Here is a 14,155-nt window from a genome sequence, read left to right as displayed (position 1 = left end):
CAGCTGCCTGTAAATGTCAAAAATAAAAATAGATACCAATAAAAGTAAAATTAATTGAGACATCAGTAGGTTAAGTGTTTTTGAATATCCATATTGAATCAGGAGCCCCATATAATGCTCCTTACAATTCATGATGGGCCCCATAAGATGCTCCATACAAAATACGCCCCATATAATGTTCCATATTAAAATATGCCCCACATAATGCTGCACTAATAATGCTGCATTAATAATGGCCCCATAAGATGCTCCATAGAAACATTTGCCCCATACAATGCTGCATAAAGGTTGCCCCGTACGATGCTCCATACATTGTGGCCCCATACGATGCTCCGTACATTGTGACCCCATACGATGCTCCATACATTGTGGCCCCATACGATGCTCCATACATTGTGGCCCCATAAGATGCTCCATACATTGTGGTCCTATGAGATGTTCCATACATTGTGGCCCCATGAGATGCTCCACACATTTGCCCCATTTGCTGTTGCTGCGATTAAAATAAAAAAAAAATCACATACTCACCTCTCTTCACTCAGGCCCCCGACACTTGCGATAGTCACCTTCCTCGTTCCACGCGCCGCGTTGTCTTCCATCCTCTGCACTGACTGTTCAGGCAGAGAGCGGCGAGCACACTAATCACGTCATCGCGCCCTCTGACCTGAACAGTGCAGAGGATGGAAGCCAGAGCGGCACGCAGCGGTGGAACGAGGAAGGTGACTATCGCGCAATGCTCTCCTCTCCCGATATACTCACCTGCTTCCGGCGCGGTCCCTGGCGGCGTCTCACTGTCAGATGGTCTCCGGGGACGGCATCTTCCTGTGTTCAGCGGTCACGTACCGCTCATTACAGTAATGAATATGCGTCCATATTCATTACTTTAATGAGCGGTACCACGTGACCGCTGAACACAGAATGATGCTGCCGGCTCCCGGAGACCATCGGACATGCAGAGACAGTGTCAGGAGCAGGTGAGCATGTCACCGTGCTGACCCCCCCCCCCCCCCGCTGACAATGACTCAAGCCGAGAGGGTCACTTTCAACCCAAAAAAGTGGGCTGAAAATCTCGGCTTATACTCGAGTATATACGGTATATTTTAATAATATTAGAATCTCTAGTTAGGTTCTAATTGCCTTTGGCAACTTGTAAAAAATTCCAAAAACCCTACGTTCTATCTTGAACAGTTGTGGAGTAATAGACAATTTTTAACACATAATACAATACTGCTCGCACAAAAAGTGACATAATAGCCGCATACCAATAACACCCACAGTGTGTGTATATGAAGATGCACCTTTGAGTCCCTTTCTATTGGTACAATGGCGTTATCAATTCTCAACCTATAATGGGCCTTTAGCTGCCAATCATACCGCTTCATATTAAGAAAACTAAAATCAATTACCTTCTCAAAATTTTCACTGTTGTGTTACATTCTGTCTATAGCCAAATGTGAGGTAAACTGAGTAATGCAGGAGATGCACAAATCTTTATTAGGGCTTATTTAGAAGTCAGTTTTCTTCGTATGAGTGCTATACATGTTTTCACAGATAGAACTTGTACCTATGATAGTATGGGCTAGTTCACCTGTCCAATTTTTTTACTCAAACTGATCCACATAAAAGTGCAAAGACTTGTGCAATGTACATCCAAGTTTCAGATAAAACTTGCCAATGCAAATCTATGGATTTGTGAAAAAAAAAAAAAAATCAGACTGCACTTGGATATCAGCGGTGTTTTGTCCATTTTTCCCAGTCTCTTAGATAGAAGCTGGAGAAAGCTCCATCAGCTTTTTCATCTGAGAAAACTGATAAAAAGCTGTGACCAAACGAATCACTCATGAAAAACACCAATGAAACTCGGACCAATTTTTGCATACGAGAAAAATTACTGATGTCTGAATGAGCCCTAAATTTGAGACTTCAAGCTAAGACTAAGCTGTCCATGCACCAGAAAACAGGCATATATCACATTTGCTCCCTCTCACTAAACCTCACCCACTTCCCTGATTGTTTTTCTTCTAAAAGTGGCAGAAATAACATAAAAATGCTTCATGTCACCTGTCTTTGTAGTCTCGAAAGCTTGCAATTTGTTACCATCTTTCCAGTTAGCCATTAAAGGGTATCAACCACTGAGGACTCTCAATTCTAAATATTTTTCATAAAAATGCTTAAATTCACTATTTTGTGCAAATGTGGCTTGTGCCAAAACAGCAATTTTCCTATGCCATAAACGTGAGAAACAGCCCTTAATGAATTTCCTCCATAGACTAATATGCAAACACTCCCTGACACAAGAGGGGATCCCAAATGCAAATGAAGAACACACTATAAAAAATGTATTTCCTTGTAAAACAGAAATGGTAAAATTGTAAAAAGGAAAGCTAAAAATGTATCAGTTTAGATTGCAAGCAAATCTTTAAAAGACCCATTGCACAGTGTTTCACCTTGACAATTTCAGCCTGAAATCTCAAGGTCTATTGATGAAGATGATATTTAGCCTTGGACCCTTGGAAATTTGTTATACAAATACACTTATCTTAAAAAAAAAAAAAAAATAAGATAACAATTTTTCTAGTTCAGTGGTTAAACATAAGGAACTAAAATATAACAGAAAATGAGTTTTATTCTTTTCCAAAAGTTTTAATTTTAATTTATGCTTGCTCACTCCCCAAAATAATTTGAGTTTTTAAATACATTTTCTAAAGAAGTATTGTGGGTTTACATTAAATTATGAGATCCATAAAACTGCCATTAAATCTATTAAAAAACAAACAAACCTAGAGCAGTAGCTTTCAGTATTTTACATATATGAGAAGACATGATACAAATATATCTTATTTCAAAAAACAATAAAATATTGTTACTGTCAAACTGTGGGAAAATATTAGGAAGCAAATTGGTGGATAAAAGTTGAACTTGATGGATCTGAGCCTTATTTCAACCTATGTAACCATGTAAATTAATACTAATTTCTAAAGATCAGCAGATCGGCACTGTTGCATGTGTATTCCAGTGGAGTATGCAATGCTGATTACACGTGGTGGTGCTCATCTGTGCAGCAATAACATTTTCAAAATTTATGAGTGGCACCTACCATTGTTGCAATATTTAGAGCATTTTTATTAAATTTTGCCCGAGGGCCGAATGAGACGTAATTAGTCGTCAAACAGCTGCAGCCCAGTCTGTGTCTTCACTCTGTATTTCCAGAGGACCTTGGGATACAAAAAGCACAAAATAATGTGCCAGTGGTAAGTGCCACTCATTGTCCTTTTATCAAATTAACACTCCGTTCTTGAAGTTGATGTGTTGGAAGCAGGATTAAAAGTCAAATGTATGGATCCGAGTAACTGTGACAAGAGACTAATTTGGATGACTAGACAATTGGGTCAGAGTCTTGGGTGGTGATTTCAGTACGCTGTAGTTAGATAGTACCTACCAAAAGTAGTTCAAAGAAAACAAACAGTAAAACAGCAAAAGTGTGACAGGTGACCACCTCATGCCCTCTCCTGCTCCCACTTGCTAACACTTTCTCTGCTCCTTCGCACTGCTGGTGATATCTCTCCAAATCCTGGTCCTCCTCACCATATTCCCACAATCATTTCTACCTCCCATCCACGCTCTATCACAAACTTCCGTAACCTCTCTAACCTTATACCCATTCGCCCAGCCCCCGCCTCCCCAGTCCCACTAACAGGAGCTCTGTGGAACGCTCGCTCTGTCTGCAACAAGCTCTCCTACATCCATGATCTTTTTGTTACTACCAAACTTTCCTTCCTCGCCATCACCGAAACCTGGCTCACCCCTTCTGACACAGTCTCCCCTGCTGCACTCTCTTACGGTGGCTTCCACCTTTCCCACACACCCCGCCCCAGCAGCAAGCATGGCGGAGGAGTTGGTTTTCTCCTGTCAGATAACTGCTCCTTCACCCCAATCCCACTGCCACCCTCTGTTACCCTCCCTTCCTTTGAGGTGCACTCTATGCGTATCTACTCCCCCACCAACCTCCAACTGGCTGTCATTTACCGCCCCCGAGGGCCAGCCACCACCTTCTTTGACCACTTCACCACCTGGCTACTTCATTTCCTTTCTGCGGACATTCCCACTATCATCATGGGCGACTTCAACATCCCCATTGGCACTTCCCTCTCAGCTGCCACTAAACTTCTAACTCTCACTTCCTCCTTCGGCCTCACTCAATGGTCCTCTGCAGCCACTCACAAAGACGGTCACACACTGGACCTCATCTTCACCCGCCTCTGCTCTCTATCTAACCTCTCTAACTCACCTCTTCCACCCTCTGACCACAACCTTCTCACATTCTCATCTCTCTCCACTCCATGTCTACAATCCCCACCCCACAAACTTTCACACCCTCGCAGAAATCTTAAACATCTTGACCTACATTCATTCTCTGAATCCCTCCTCCCCCTCACAGGCATAAGTTCCTTACACAATGCGGATGACGCTGCTGCTCTATATAACACCACAATAGCTGCAGCTTTGGAATCTGCTGCCCCACTTACACATACCAAAGCTCGCAAAATCAACAGACAGCCCTGGCACACCAGCCTGATCAAAGAACTGAGGCGAGCTTCCAGGGCTGCTGAGCGCAGATGGAAAAAATCCCACTCCAACGAGCACTTCATCGCATTCAAACAGTCCCTCACTACTTTCAAGACCACACTCGCCACAACTAAACAAACGTACTTCTCATCTCTCATATCCTCTCTCTCTCACAACCCTAAACAGTTATTCAACACCTTCAATTCTCTCCTCAGTCCACCAGCACCTCCTCCCTCCCCACTTATCTCCGCTGAAGACTTTGCCTCATTTTTCAACCAGAAGATTGATAGAATTAGAGACAGTTTTGGTCAACAACCCCCAGAGCCCTTCCTCCCGATTTCCCAGCCCTCCACCTCCAAAACCAACTTCTCCACCATTACAGAAGATTGACTCTCCACTCTACTCTCAAGATCACATCTCACCACCTGTGCACTTGACCCGCTCCCATCCCACCTCATCCCAAACCTCACCACAGTCTTCATCCCAACCCTAACCCATCTCTTCAACCTATCACTAACAACTGGTGTTTTCCCCTCAAGCTTTAAACATGCCTCCATCACACCTATCCTCAAAAAGCCCTCTCTTGACCCATCCTCTGTATCTAGCTATCGCCCTATATCACTTCTCCCCTATGCCTCCAAACTACTGGAACAACACATTTACCTTGAACTGTCCTCCCATCTCTCTTCTTGCTCCCTCTTTGACCGCCTACAATCTGGCTTTCGGTCACACCATTCCACCGAAACTGCCCTAACTAAAGTCACCAATGACCTCTTAACCGCCAAGAGCAAGCGACACTACTCTGTCCTCCTCCTCCTCGACCTGTCGGCTGCCTTTGACACAGTGGACCATTCCCTATTATTACAAACCCTCTCATCCCTTGGCATCACAGACTTGGCCCTATCCTGGATCTCATCATACCTAACAGACCGGACATTCAGCGTCTCCCACTCACACACCACCTCCTCATCTCGCCCCTTATCTGTCGGAGTCCCACAAGGTTCAGTTCTTGGGCCCTTGCTCTTCTCCATTTACACCTTTGGCCTGGGACAGCTCATAGAATCTCATGGCTTTCAGTATCACCTCTACGCTGACGACACACAGATCTACATCTCTGGACCAGATATCACCTCCCTTTTATTATTATTATTATTTATTGTTATAGCGCCATTTATTCCATGGCGCTTTACATGTGAGGAGGGGTATACATAATAAAAACAAGTACAATAATCTTAAACAATACAAGTCATAACTGGTACAGGAGGAATGAGGACCCTGCCCGCGAAGGCTCACAATCTACAAGGGATGGGTGAGAATACAGTAGGTGAGGGTAGAGCTGGTCATGCAGCGGTTTGGTCGATCGGTGGTTACTGCAGGTTGTAGGCTTGTCTGAAGAGGTGGGTCTTCAGGTTCTTTTTGAAGGTTTCGATGGTAGGCGAGAGTCTGATGTGTTGTGGTAGAGGGTTCCAGAGTAGGGGTGATACGCGAGAGAAATCTTGTATACGATTGTGAGAAGAGGAGATAAGAGGGGAGTAGAGAAGGAGATCTTGTGAAGATCGGAGGTTGCGGGTAGGTAAGTACCGGGAGACGAGCTCACAGATGTATGGAGGACACAGGTTGTTGATGGCTTTGTACGTCATGGTAAGGGTTTTGTAGTGGAGTCTCTGGGCAATGGGGAGCCAGTGAAGGGATTGACAGAGGGGAGAGGCCGGGGAATAGCGGGGGGACAGGTGGATTTGTCGGGCAGCAGAGTTTAGAATAGATTGGAGGGGTGCGAGAGTGTTAGAGGGGAGGCCACAGAGCAGGAGGTTGCATAATTCTAACCAGATTCCCTCAATGTCTGTCTGCTATTTCATCCTTCTTCTCCACTAGATTTCTAAAACTTAACATGGACAAAACAGAATTCATCATCTTTCCCCCATCTCACGCGACCCCCCCAACGAACCTATCCATTACAGTAAATGGCTGCCCACTCTCCCCAGTCCCATTAGCTCGCTGCCTCGGGGTAATCCTTGACGCTGATCTCTCCTTCAAACCACATATCCAAGCCCTTTCCACTTCCTGCCGCTTTCAACTCAAAAATATTTCACGAATCCGTTCATTCCTCAACCATGAATCTGCAAAAATCCTAGTCCATGCCCTCATCATCTCTCGCCTTGACTACTGCAACCTCCTGCTCTGTGGCCTCCCCTCTAACACTCTCGCACCCCTCCAATCTATTCTAAACTCTGCTGCCCGACTAATCCACCTGTCCCCCCGCTATTCCCCGGCCTCTCCCCTCTGTCAATCCCTTCACTGGCTCCCCATTGCCCAGAGACTCCACTACAAAACCCTTACCATGACGTACAAAGCCATCCACAACCTGTGTCCTCCATACATCTGTGACCTCGTCTCCCGGTACTTACCTACCCGCAACCTCCGATCCTCACAAGATCTCCTTCTCTACTCCCCTCTTATCTCCTCTTCTCACAATCGTATACAAGATTTCTCTCGCGCATCACCCCTACTCTGGAACCCTCTACCACAACACATCAGACTCTCGCCTACCATCGAAACCTTCAAAGAGAACCTGAAGACCCACCTCTTCAGACAAGCCTACAACCTGCAGTAACCACCGATCGACCAAACCGCTGCATGACCAGCTCTACCCTCACCTACTGTACCCTCACCCATCCCTTGTAGATTGTGAGCCTTCGCGGGCAGGGTCCTCATTCCTCCTGTACCAGTTATGACTTGTATTGTTTAAGATTATTGTACTTGTTTTTATTATGTATACCCCTCCTCACATGTAAAGCACCATGGAATAAATGGCGCTATAACAATAAATAATAATAATAATAATAATGATGCGTTTAGGGACGGATAGCTCATTTAGTCCAATCTGGCAGAAAAACAATTGTAAAATATGCTGTTCATGTTGCCAATCATAGAAGGGTGTCAGAAGACAAAGTGCATGGCAGTTTCATGTTTATTAGACTGCATAGCTACATACAAATTAGACTGTGCATGCTGAGCCCAGTCTACATAAAAAAAGCCCCAATAATGGCCAAGGTAACAGCCGAGATAGAAGGTGGGCTGGTCTACGTGACTTGGCCCTCCTAATTTCTCCCCTGGAATGCCACTTTTCTCTCCCTGATTGAAAGCACCACCCTCTGCTATATCAAGAGTTCGACTGAAGGAGGGCAGAGCTTTTAATAAGAAAGGTGGTAACAAATCGCAGTAATGAAGAGGGGTAGTACAATAGTGTGCATCAACATGTCCCCATTGCGCTTCCATAATAATCTGTATTTTGCATCAAACATTAATGCCTAAGTGTTGGTAAATTAGTTTCCAACAATAAAGGTTTAATTTTTGTTGTTGTCCATCACTCATGGTAGATGTTCATTTTCTCTATAAGCATGGTGAATACAGTGAAATATGGTGGTGGCCGTGTCCTTATGAGGGGCTGCATAAGTGCTGCGAGTATCAGGGAGCTACATTTAATTGATGATATTATGAATTCACAGATGTACTGTTCTATATTGAACAACTAGATGTTGCCATAACTCTATGCCCTTGGTATACGTGAACTTTTTCAGCATGACAATGATCCAAAAACGCACATTTGTTGCATTTCTGAAGATCAGAGTGAAAGGGATTCAGGGGCCAAGTATGTCTCTCGATCTGAACCCACCCGAAACACCTATAAGGAATTCTGAAGAGAAAGGATAAAGACATATGTTGTAATATATTACCTACTTGTTCATTCCATGCCTAGAAGACTACGTGTTGTAATTAAAAATCATGGAGGTCATACAAAATACTAGAAATAGTAGTTTTTGATATGGGGCGTTCTCACTTTTGAAGCAAATTTGAGCAAAAATTAAGATTTTGTATTAAAGGTTATTTTATTAAAGGGGTTGACTTGTCCAAAACGATAAGTCTGCAGTCACTCTGTGCGACTGCAGACTTATGAATTCCCCGAGCACTGTGGGGATTCGCTGGCTTTAGAGTTGGGACCGGCCACAGCAACAAGTGGGCAAGGCCTCGCTCCAAACACGCTCACTGGAGTGCTGCATCACTAGACAGGGTACGGCCTCACTCAATACAAGTGTATTGAGCGAGTCCGCGCCGACTAATTGGGTTCTGGTCGGCAGTATGCATGACGCATACATCACCACTATTTCAGGCAAATCCCTGCAGCGCACAGTGCTTGTGAGATTCATAAGTCTGCAGTCACACAGAGTGACTGCAGACTTATCATTTTTGACCACACAAGCCCTTTAACCCCTTTACCCCCAAGGGTGGTTTGCACGTTATGGACCGGGCCAATTTTTACAATTCTGACCACTGTCCCTTTATGAGGTTATAACTCTGGAACGCTTCAACGGATCCCAGTGATTCTGACATTTTCTCGAGACATATTGTACTTCATGATAGTGGTAAAATTTCTTTGATATTACCTGCGTTTATTTGTGAAAAAAATGGAAATTTGGCGAAAATTTAGAAAATTTCGCAATTTTCCAACTTTGAATTTTTATGCAATTAAATCACAGAGATATGTCACACAAAATACTTAATCAGTAACATTTCCCACATGTCTACTTTACATCAGCACAATTTTGGAACCAAAATTTTTTTTTGTTAGGGAGTTATAAGGGTTAAAAGTTGACCAGCAATTTCTCATTTTTACAACACCATTTTATTTTAGGGACCACATCTCATTTGAAGTCATTTTGAGGGGTCTATATGATAGAAAATACCCAAGTGTGACACCATTCTAAAAACTGCACCCCTCAAGGTTCTCAAAACCACATTCAAGAAGTTTATTAACCCTTCAGGTGCTTCACAGGAATTTTTGGAATGTTTAAATAAAAATTTACATTTAACTTTTTTTCACAAAAAATTTACTTCAGCTCCAATTTGTTTTATTTTACCAAAGGTTACAGGAGAAAATGGACCCCAAACGTTGTTGTACAATTTGTCCTGAGTACGCTGATACCCCATATGTGGGGGTTAACCACAGTTTGGGCGCATGGCAGAGCTCGGAAGGGAAGGAGCGCCATTTGACTTTTCAATGCAAAATTGACTGGAATTGAGATGGGACGCCATGTTGCGTTTGGAGAGCCACTGATGTGCCTAAACATTGAAACCAACCACAAGTGACACCATTTTGGAAAGTAGACCCCCTAAGGAACTTATCTAGAGGTGTGGTGAGCACTTTGACCCACCAAGTGCTTCACAGAAGTATATAATGCAGAACCGTAAAAATAAAAAATCATTTTTTTTCACAAAAATCATCTTTTCGCCCCCAATTTTTTATTTTCCCAATGGTAAGAGAAGAAATTGGACCAAAAAAGTTGTGGCACAATTTGTCCTGAGTACTCGGATACCCCATATGTGGGGGTAAACCATTGTTTGGGCGCATGGGAGAGCTCGGAAGGGAAGGAGCGCCGTTTGACCTTTCAATGCAAAATTGACAGGAATTGAGATGGGACGCCATGTTGCGTTTGGAGAGCCACTGATGTGCCTAAACATTGAAACCCCCCACAAGTGACACCATTTTGGAAAGTAGACCCCCTAAGGAACTTATCTAGAGGTGTGGCGAGCACTTTGACCCACCAAGTGCTTCACAGAAGTTTATAATGCAGAACCGTAAAAATAAAAAATCATTTTTTTTTCACAAAAATTATCTTTTCGCCCCCACTTTTTTATTTTCCCAATGGTAAAAGAAATTGGACCACAAAAGTTGTGGCACAATTTGTCCTGAGTACTCTGATACCCCATATGTGGGGGTAAACCATTGTTTGGGTGCATGGGAGAGCTCGGAAGGGAAGGAGCGCCGTTTGACCTTTCAATGCAAAATTGACAGGAATTGAGATGGGACGCCATGTTGCGTTTGGAGAGCCACCGATGTACCTAAACATTGAAACCCCCCACAAGTGACACCATTTTGAAAAGTAGACCCCCTAAGGAACTTATCTAGATGTGTGGTGAGCACTTTGACCCAATAAGAGCTTCACAGAAGTTTATAATGCAGAACCGTAAAAATAAAACAAAAATTTTTTCCCACAAAAATAATTTTTTAGCCCCCAGTTTTGTATTTTCTCGAGGGTAAAAGGAGAAATTGGACCCCAAAAGTAGTTGTCCAATTTGTCCTGAGTGCGTTGATACCCCATATGTGGGGGGGAACCAGCGTTTGGGCGCATGGGAGGGCTCGGAAGGGAAGGAGCGCCATTTGGAATGCAGACTTGGATGGAATGGTCTGCAGGCGTCACATTGCGTTTGCAGAGCCCCTAATATACCTAAACAGTAGAAACCCCCACAAGTGACCCCATATTGGAAACTAGACCCCCCCACGAACTTATCTAGATGTGTTGTGAGAACTTTGAGCTCCCAAGTGTTTCACTACAGTTTATAACGCAGAGCCGTGAAAATAAAAAATCTCTTTTTTTCCCACAAAAATTATTTTTTAGCCCCCAGTTTTGTATTTTCCCAAGAGTAACAGGAGAAATTGGACCCCAAAAGTTGTTGCGCAATTTGTCCTGAGTACGCTGATACCCCATATGTTGGGGTAAACTCCTGTTTGGGCACACGGGAGAGCTCGGAAGGGAAGGAGCACTGTTTTACTTTTTCAATGCAGAATTGGATGGAATTGAGATCGGTCGCCATGTCGCGTTTGGAGATCCCCCTGATGTGCCTAAACAGTGGAAACCCCCCAATTATAACTGAAACCCTAATCCAAACACACCCCTAACCCTAATCCCAATGGTAACCCTAACCACACCTCTAACCCAGACACACCCCTAACCCTAATCCCAACCATAAATGTAATCTAAACCCTAACTGTAACTTTAGCCCCAAGCCTAACCCTAGCTTTAGCCCCAACCCTAATTGTAGCCTTAACCCTAACCCTACCCTAGCCCCAACCCTAGCCCTAACCCTAGCCCCAACCCTAGCCCTAACCCTAGCCCTAACCCTAACCCTAACCCTAATGGGAAAATGGAAATAAATACATTTTTTTCATTTACTTTTATAGCTAGTTTTTTAGCGGATTTTTATGATTGGCAGCTGTCACACTGAAAGACGCTTTTTATTGCAAAAAATATGTTTTGTGTTACCACATTTTGAGAGCTATAATTTTTCCATATTTTGGTCCACAGAGTCATGTGAGGTCTTGTTTTTTGCGGGACGAGTTGACGTTTTTATTGGTAACATTTTCGGGCACGTGACATTTTTTGATCGCTTTTTATTCCGATTTTTGTGAGGCAGAATGACCAAAAACCAGCTATTCATGAATTTCTTTTGGGGGAGGCGTTTATACCGTTCCGCGTTTGGTAAAATTGATAAAGCAGTTTTATTCTTCGGTTCAGTACGATTACAGCGACACCTCATTTATATCATTTTTTTTATGTTTTGGCGCTTTTATACGATAAAAACTATTTTATAGAAAAAAATAATTATTTTTGCATCGCTTTATTCTGAGGACTATAACTTTTTGCTGATGTTGCTGTATGGTGGCTCATTTTTTGCGGGACAAGATGACGCTTTTAGCGGTACCATGGTTATTTATATCCGTCTTTTTGATCGCGTGTTATTCCACTTTTTGTTTGGCGGTATGATAATAAAGCGTTGTTTTTTGCCTCGTTTTTTTTTTTTTTTCTTACGGTGTTTACTGAAGGGGTTAACTAGTGGGCCAGTTTTATAGGTCGGGTCGTTACGGACGCGGCGATACTAAATATGTGTACTTTCATTGTTTTTGTTTTTTTTATTTAGATAAAGAAATGTATTTATGGGAATAATTTTTTTTTTTTTTTTTTTTACACACTTGGAAATTTTTTTTTAACTTTTTTACTTTGTCCCAGGGGGGGACAATACAGATCGGTGATCTGCCAGTTTCCACAGCACTCTGACAGATCATCGATCTGTCTGAGAGCAGTGCAGCGTTACCAAGTGCCTGCTCTGAGCAGGCACTTGGTAAGCCACCTCCCTCCCTGCAGGACCCGGATCCGCGGCCATCTTGGATCCGGGACTTACTGCAGGGAGGGAGGTAGGAGACCCCCGGAGCAACGCGATCACATCGCGTTGCTGCGGGGGTCTCAGGGAAGCACGCAGGGAGCCCCCTTCCTGCGCGATGCTTCCCTGCACCGCCGGCACATCGTGATCATCTTTGATCGCGGTGTGCCGGGGGTTAATGTGCCGGGGGCGGTCCGTGACCGCTCCTGGCACATAGTGCCGGATGTCAGCTGCGATAAGCAGCTGACATCCGGCCGCGATCGGCGGCGCTCCCCCCGTGAGCGCGGCCGATCGCGCTGGACGTAATATTCCGTCCTTGGGAATTAAGGCCGACCCCACATGGACGGAATATTACGTCCAATGGCAGAAAGGGGTTAACCTTAATTTTACATTGTAGGTTAAAAAAAAGTTCTATTAAACTTAGTCTTGTCAACATTTTAGAAACTGTTCTTTTCTTTAGCGAGATATTGATTAAACTTTTCAAAGGGGATGTACTCATCTATGCTGATTACTGTAGACATTATTACTCCTTAGTTTGCTCATGTCCCTATTGCATGAGTCTTAGGCTGTGTGCACACGTTGCAGATTTTTCGCGCTTTTTTAACGTTGTTTCGCTATAAAAACGCGAAAAAACGCATACATTATGCATCCCATCATTTAGAATGCATTCCGCAATTTTTGTGCACATGATGCATTTTTTTCTGCGAAAAAACGCATTTCGGTAAAGAAAACGCAGCGTGATCATTAATTTTGAGGATTTTTTGCGGATTTCCCATTATATTATTGCATTGGGAACCTCCGGAAAAGTCCGCAAAAAAAAAAAAAACACGGTAAAAACGCGAGAAAAAGGCATGCGGATTTCTTGCAGAAAATGTCAAGTTTTGCTCAGGAAATTTCTGCAAGAAATCCTGAACGTGTGCACATAGCCTTATGATTACTCTCTACTTTGTTCTTCTAAACTATTTATTTTTTTCAATAAAATATGAATTAAAAGAAAGCAAAAGAACTTCAAAACTCTTATAACTTAAAGAACCAAAAATCACATGTAAAAAATACCTTGCCTAAAAAGAGTACTAAAAATAGAAAAGGAATGAAAAGTACAAAATAAATATAAGAGGTATTGTAATCTCATGTCATAAGCATTATTCCTCTGGCTATGCTAAAAATAAATCAGTACATTACGGTAACATTTTTAGAAACTTTAGCCAAGAACTCACAGACCTCCCAATAAACTGTGCTTTGGCTACAGCCATTGAAAGGTCTGAAATGAATCAGCAAATCCCAGGCATCATGGAAATTCCCCCAAATTAGCATTTACCTCCATAGCGCGAAATAGGATTATTCCTAGCAAATAGCTAAAACTCAGAAAGTCATCAGGTCCATCGGAAGTTATCCTGGAAGCATGCCAAAGCTTGGGAATTTTTCTGCATTTCCTTAGCCATTACTGGAATTTAAGAAGTTGCCTTTCTTATTAAAATAGTGAGGCATTTTTCTCACAAAAATAGGAAAAGCATTTTAGAAATTATGACCCATATTTATTACCGTAATCTGTTTATCCCTGGAGTATAACCAAAATTTCACAAAGTGCACAGAA

At 43.0% G+C, this 14,155-nt stretch overlaps 1 protein-coding gene across 1 annotated transcript in view; it reads right to left on the bottom strand.

The window, feature by feature from the left end:
- SPIDR (scaffold protein involved in DNA repair) overlaps window positions 1-14,155 on the bottom strand; it is an 801,106-nt gene that overhangs the window by 487,847 nt on the left and 299,104 nt on the right. The gene's annotated exons all lie outside the window — the stretch shown is intronic.

Source organism: Ranitomeya imitator, chromosome 6 (genome assembly GCF_032444005.1).
Source record: "Ranitomeya imitator isolate aRanImi1 chromosome 6, aRanImi1.pri, whole genome shotgun sequence".
Taxonomy (NCBI): Eukaryota; Metazoa; Chordata; class Amphibia; order Anura; family Dendrobatidae; genus Ranitomeya; species Ranitomeya imitator.
This window is presented reverse-complemented; position numbering and strand designations above follow the sequence as displayed.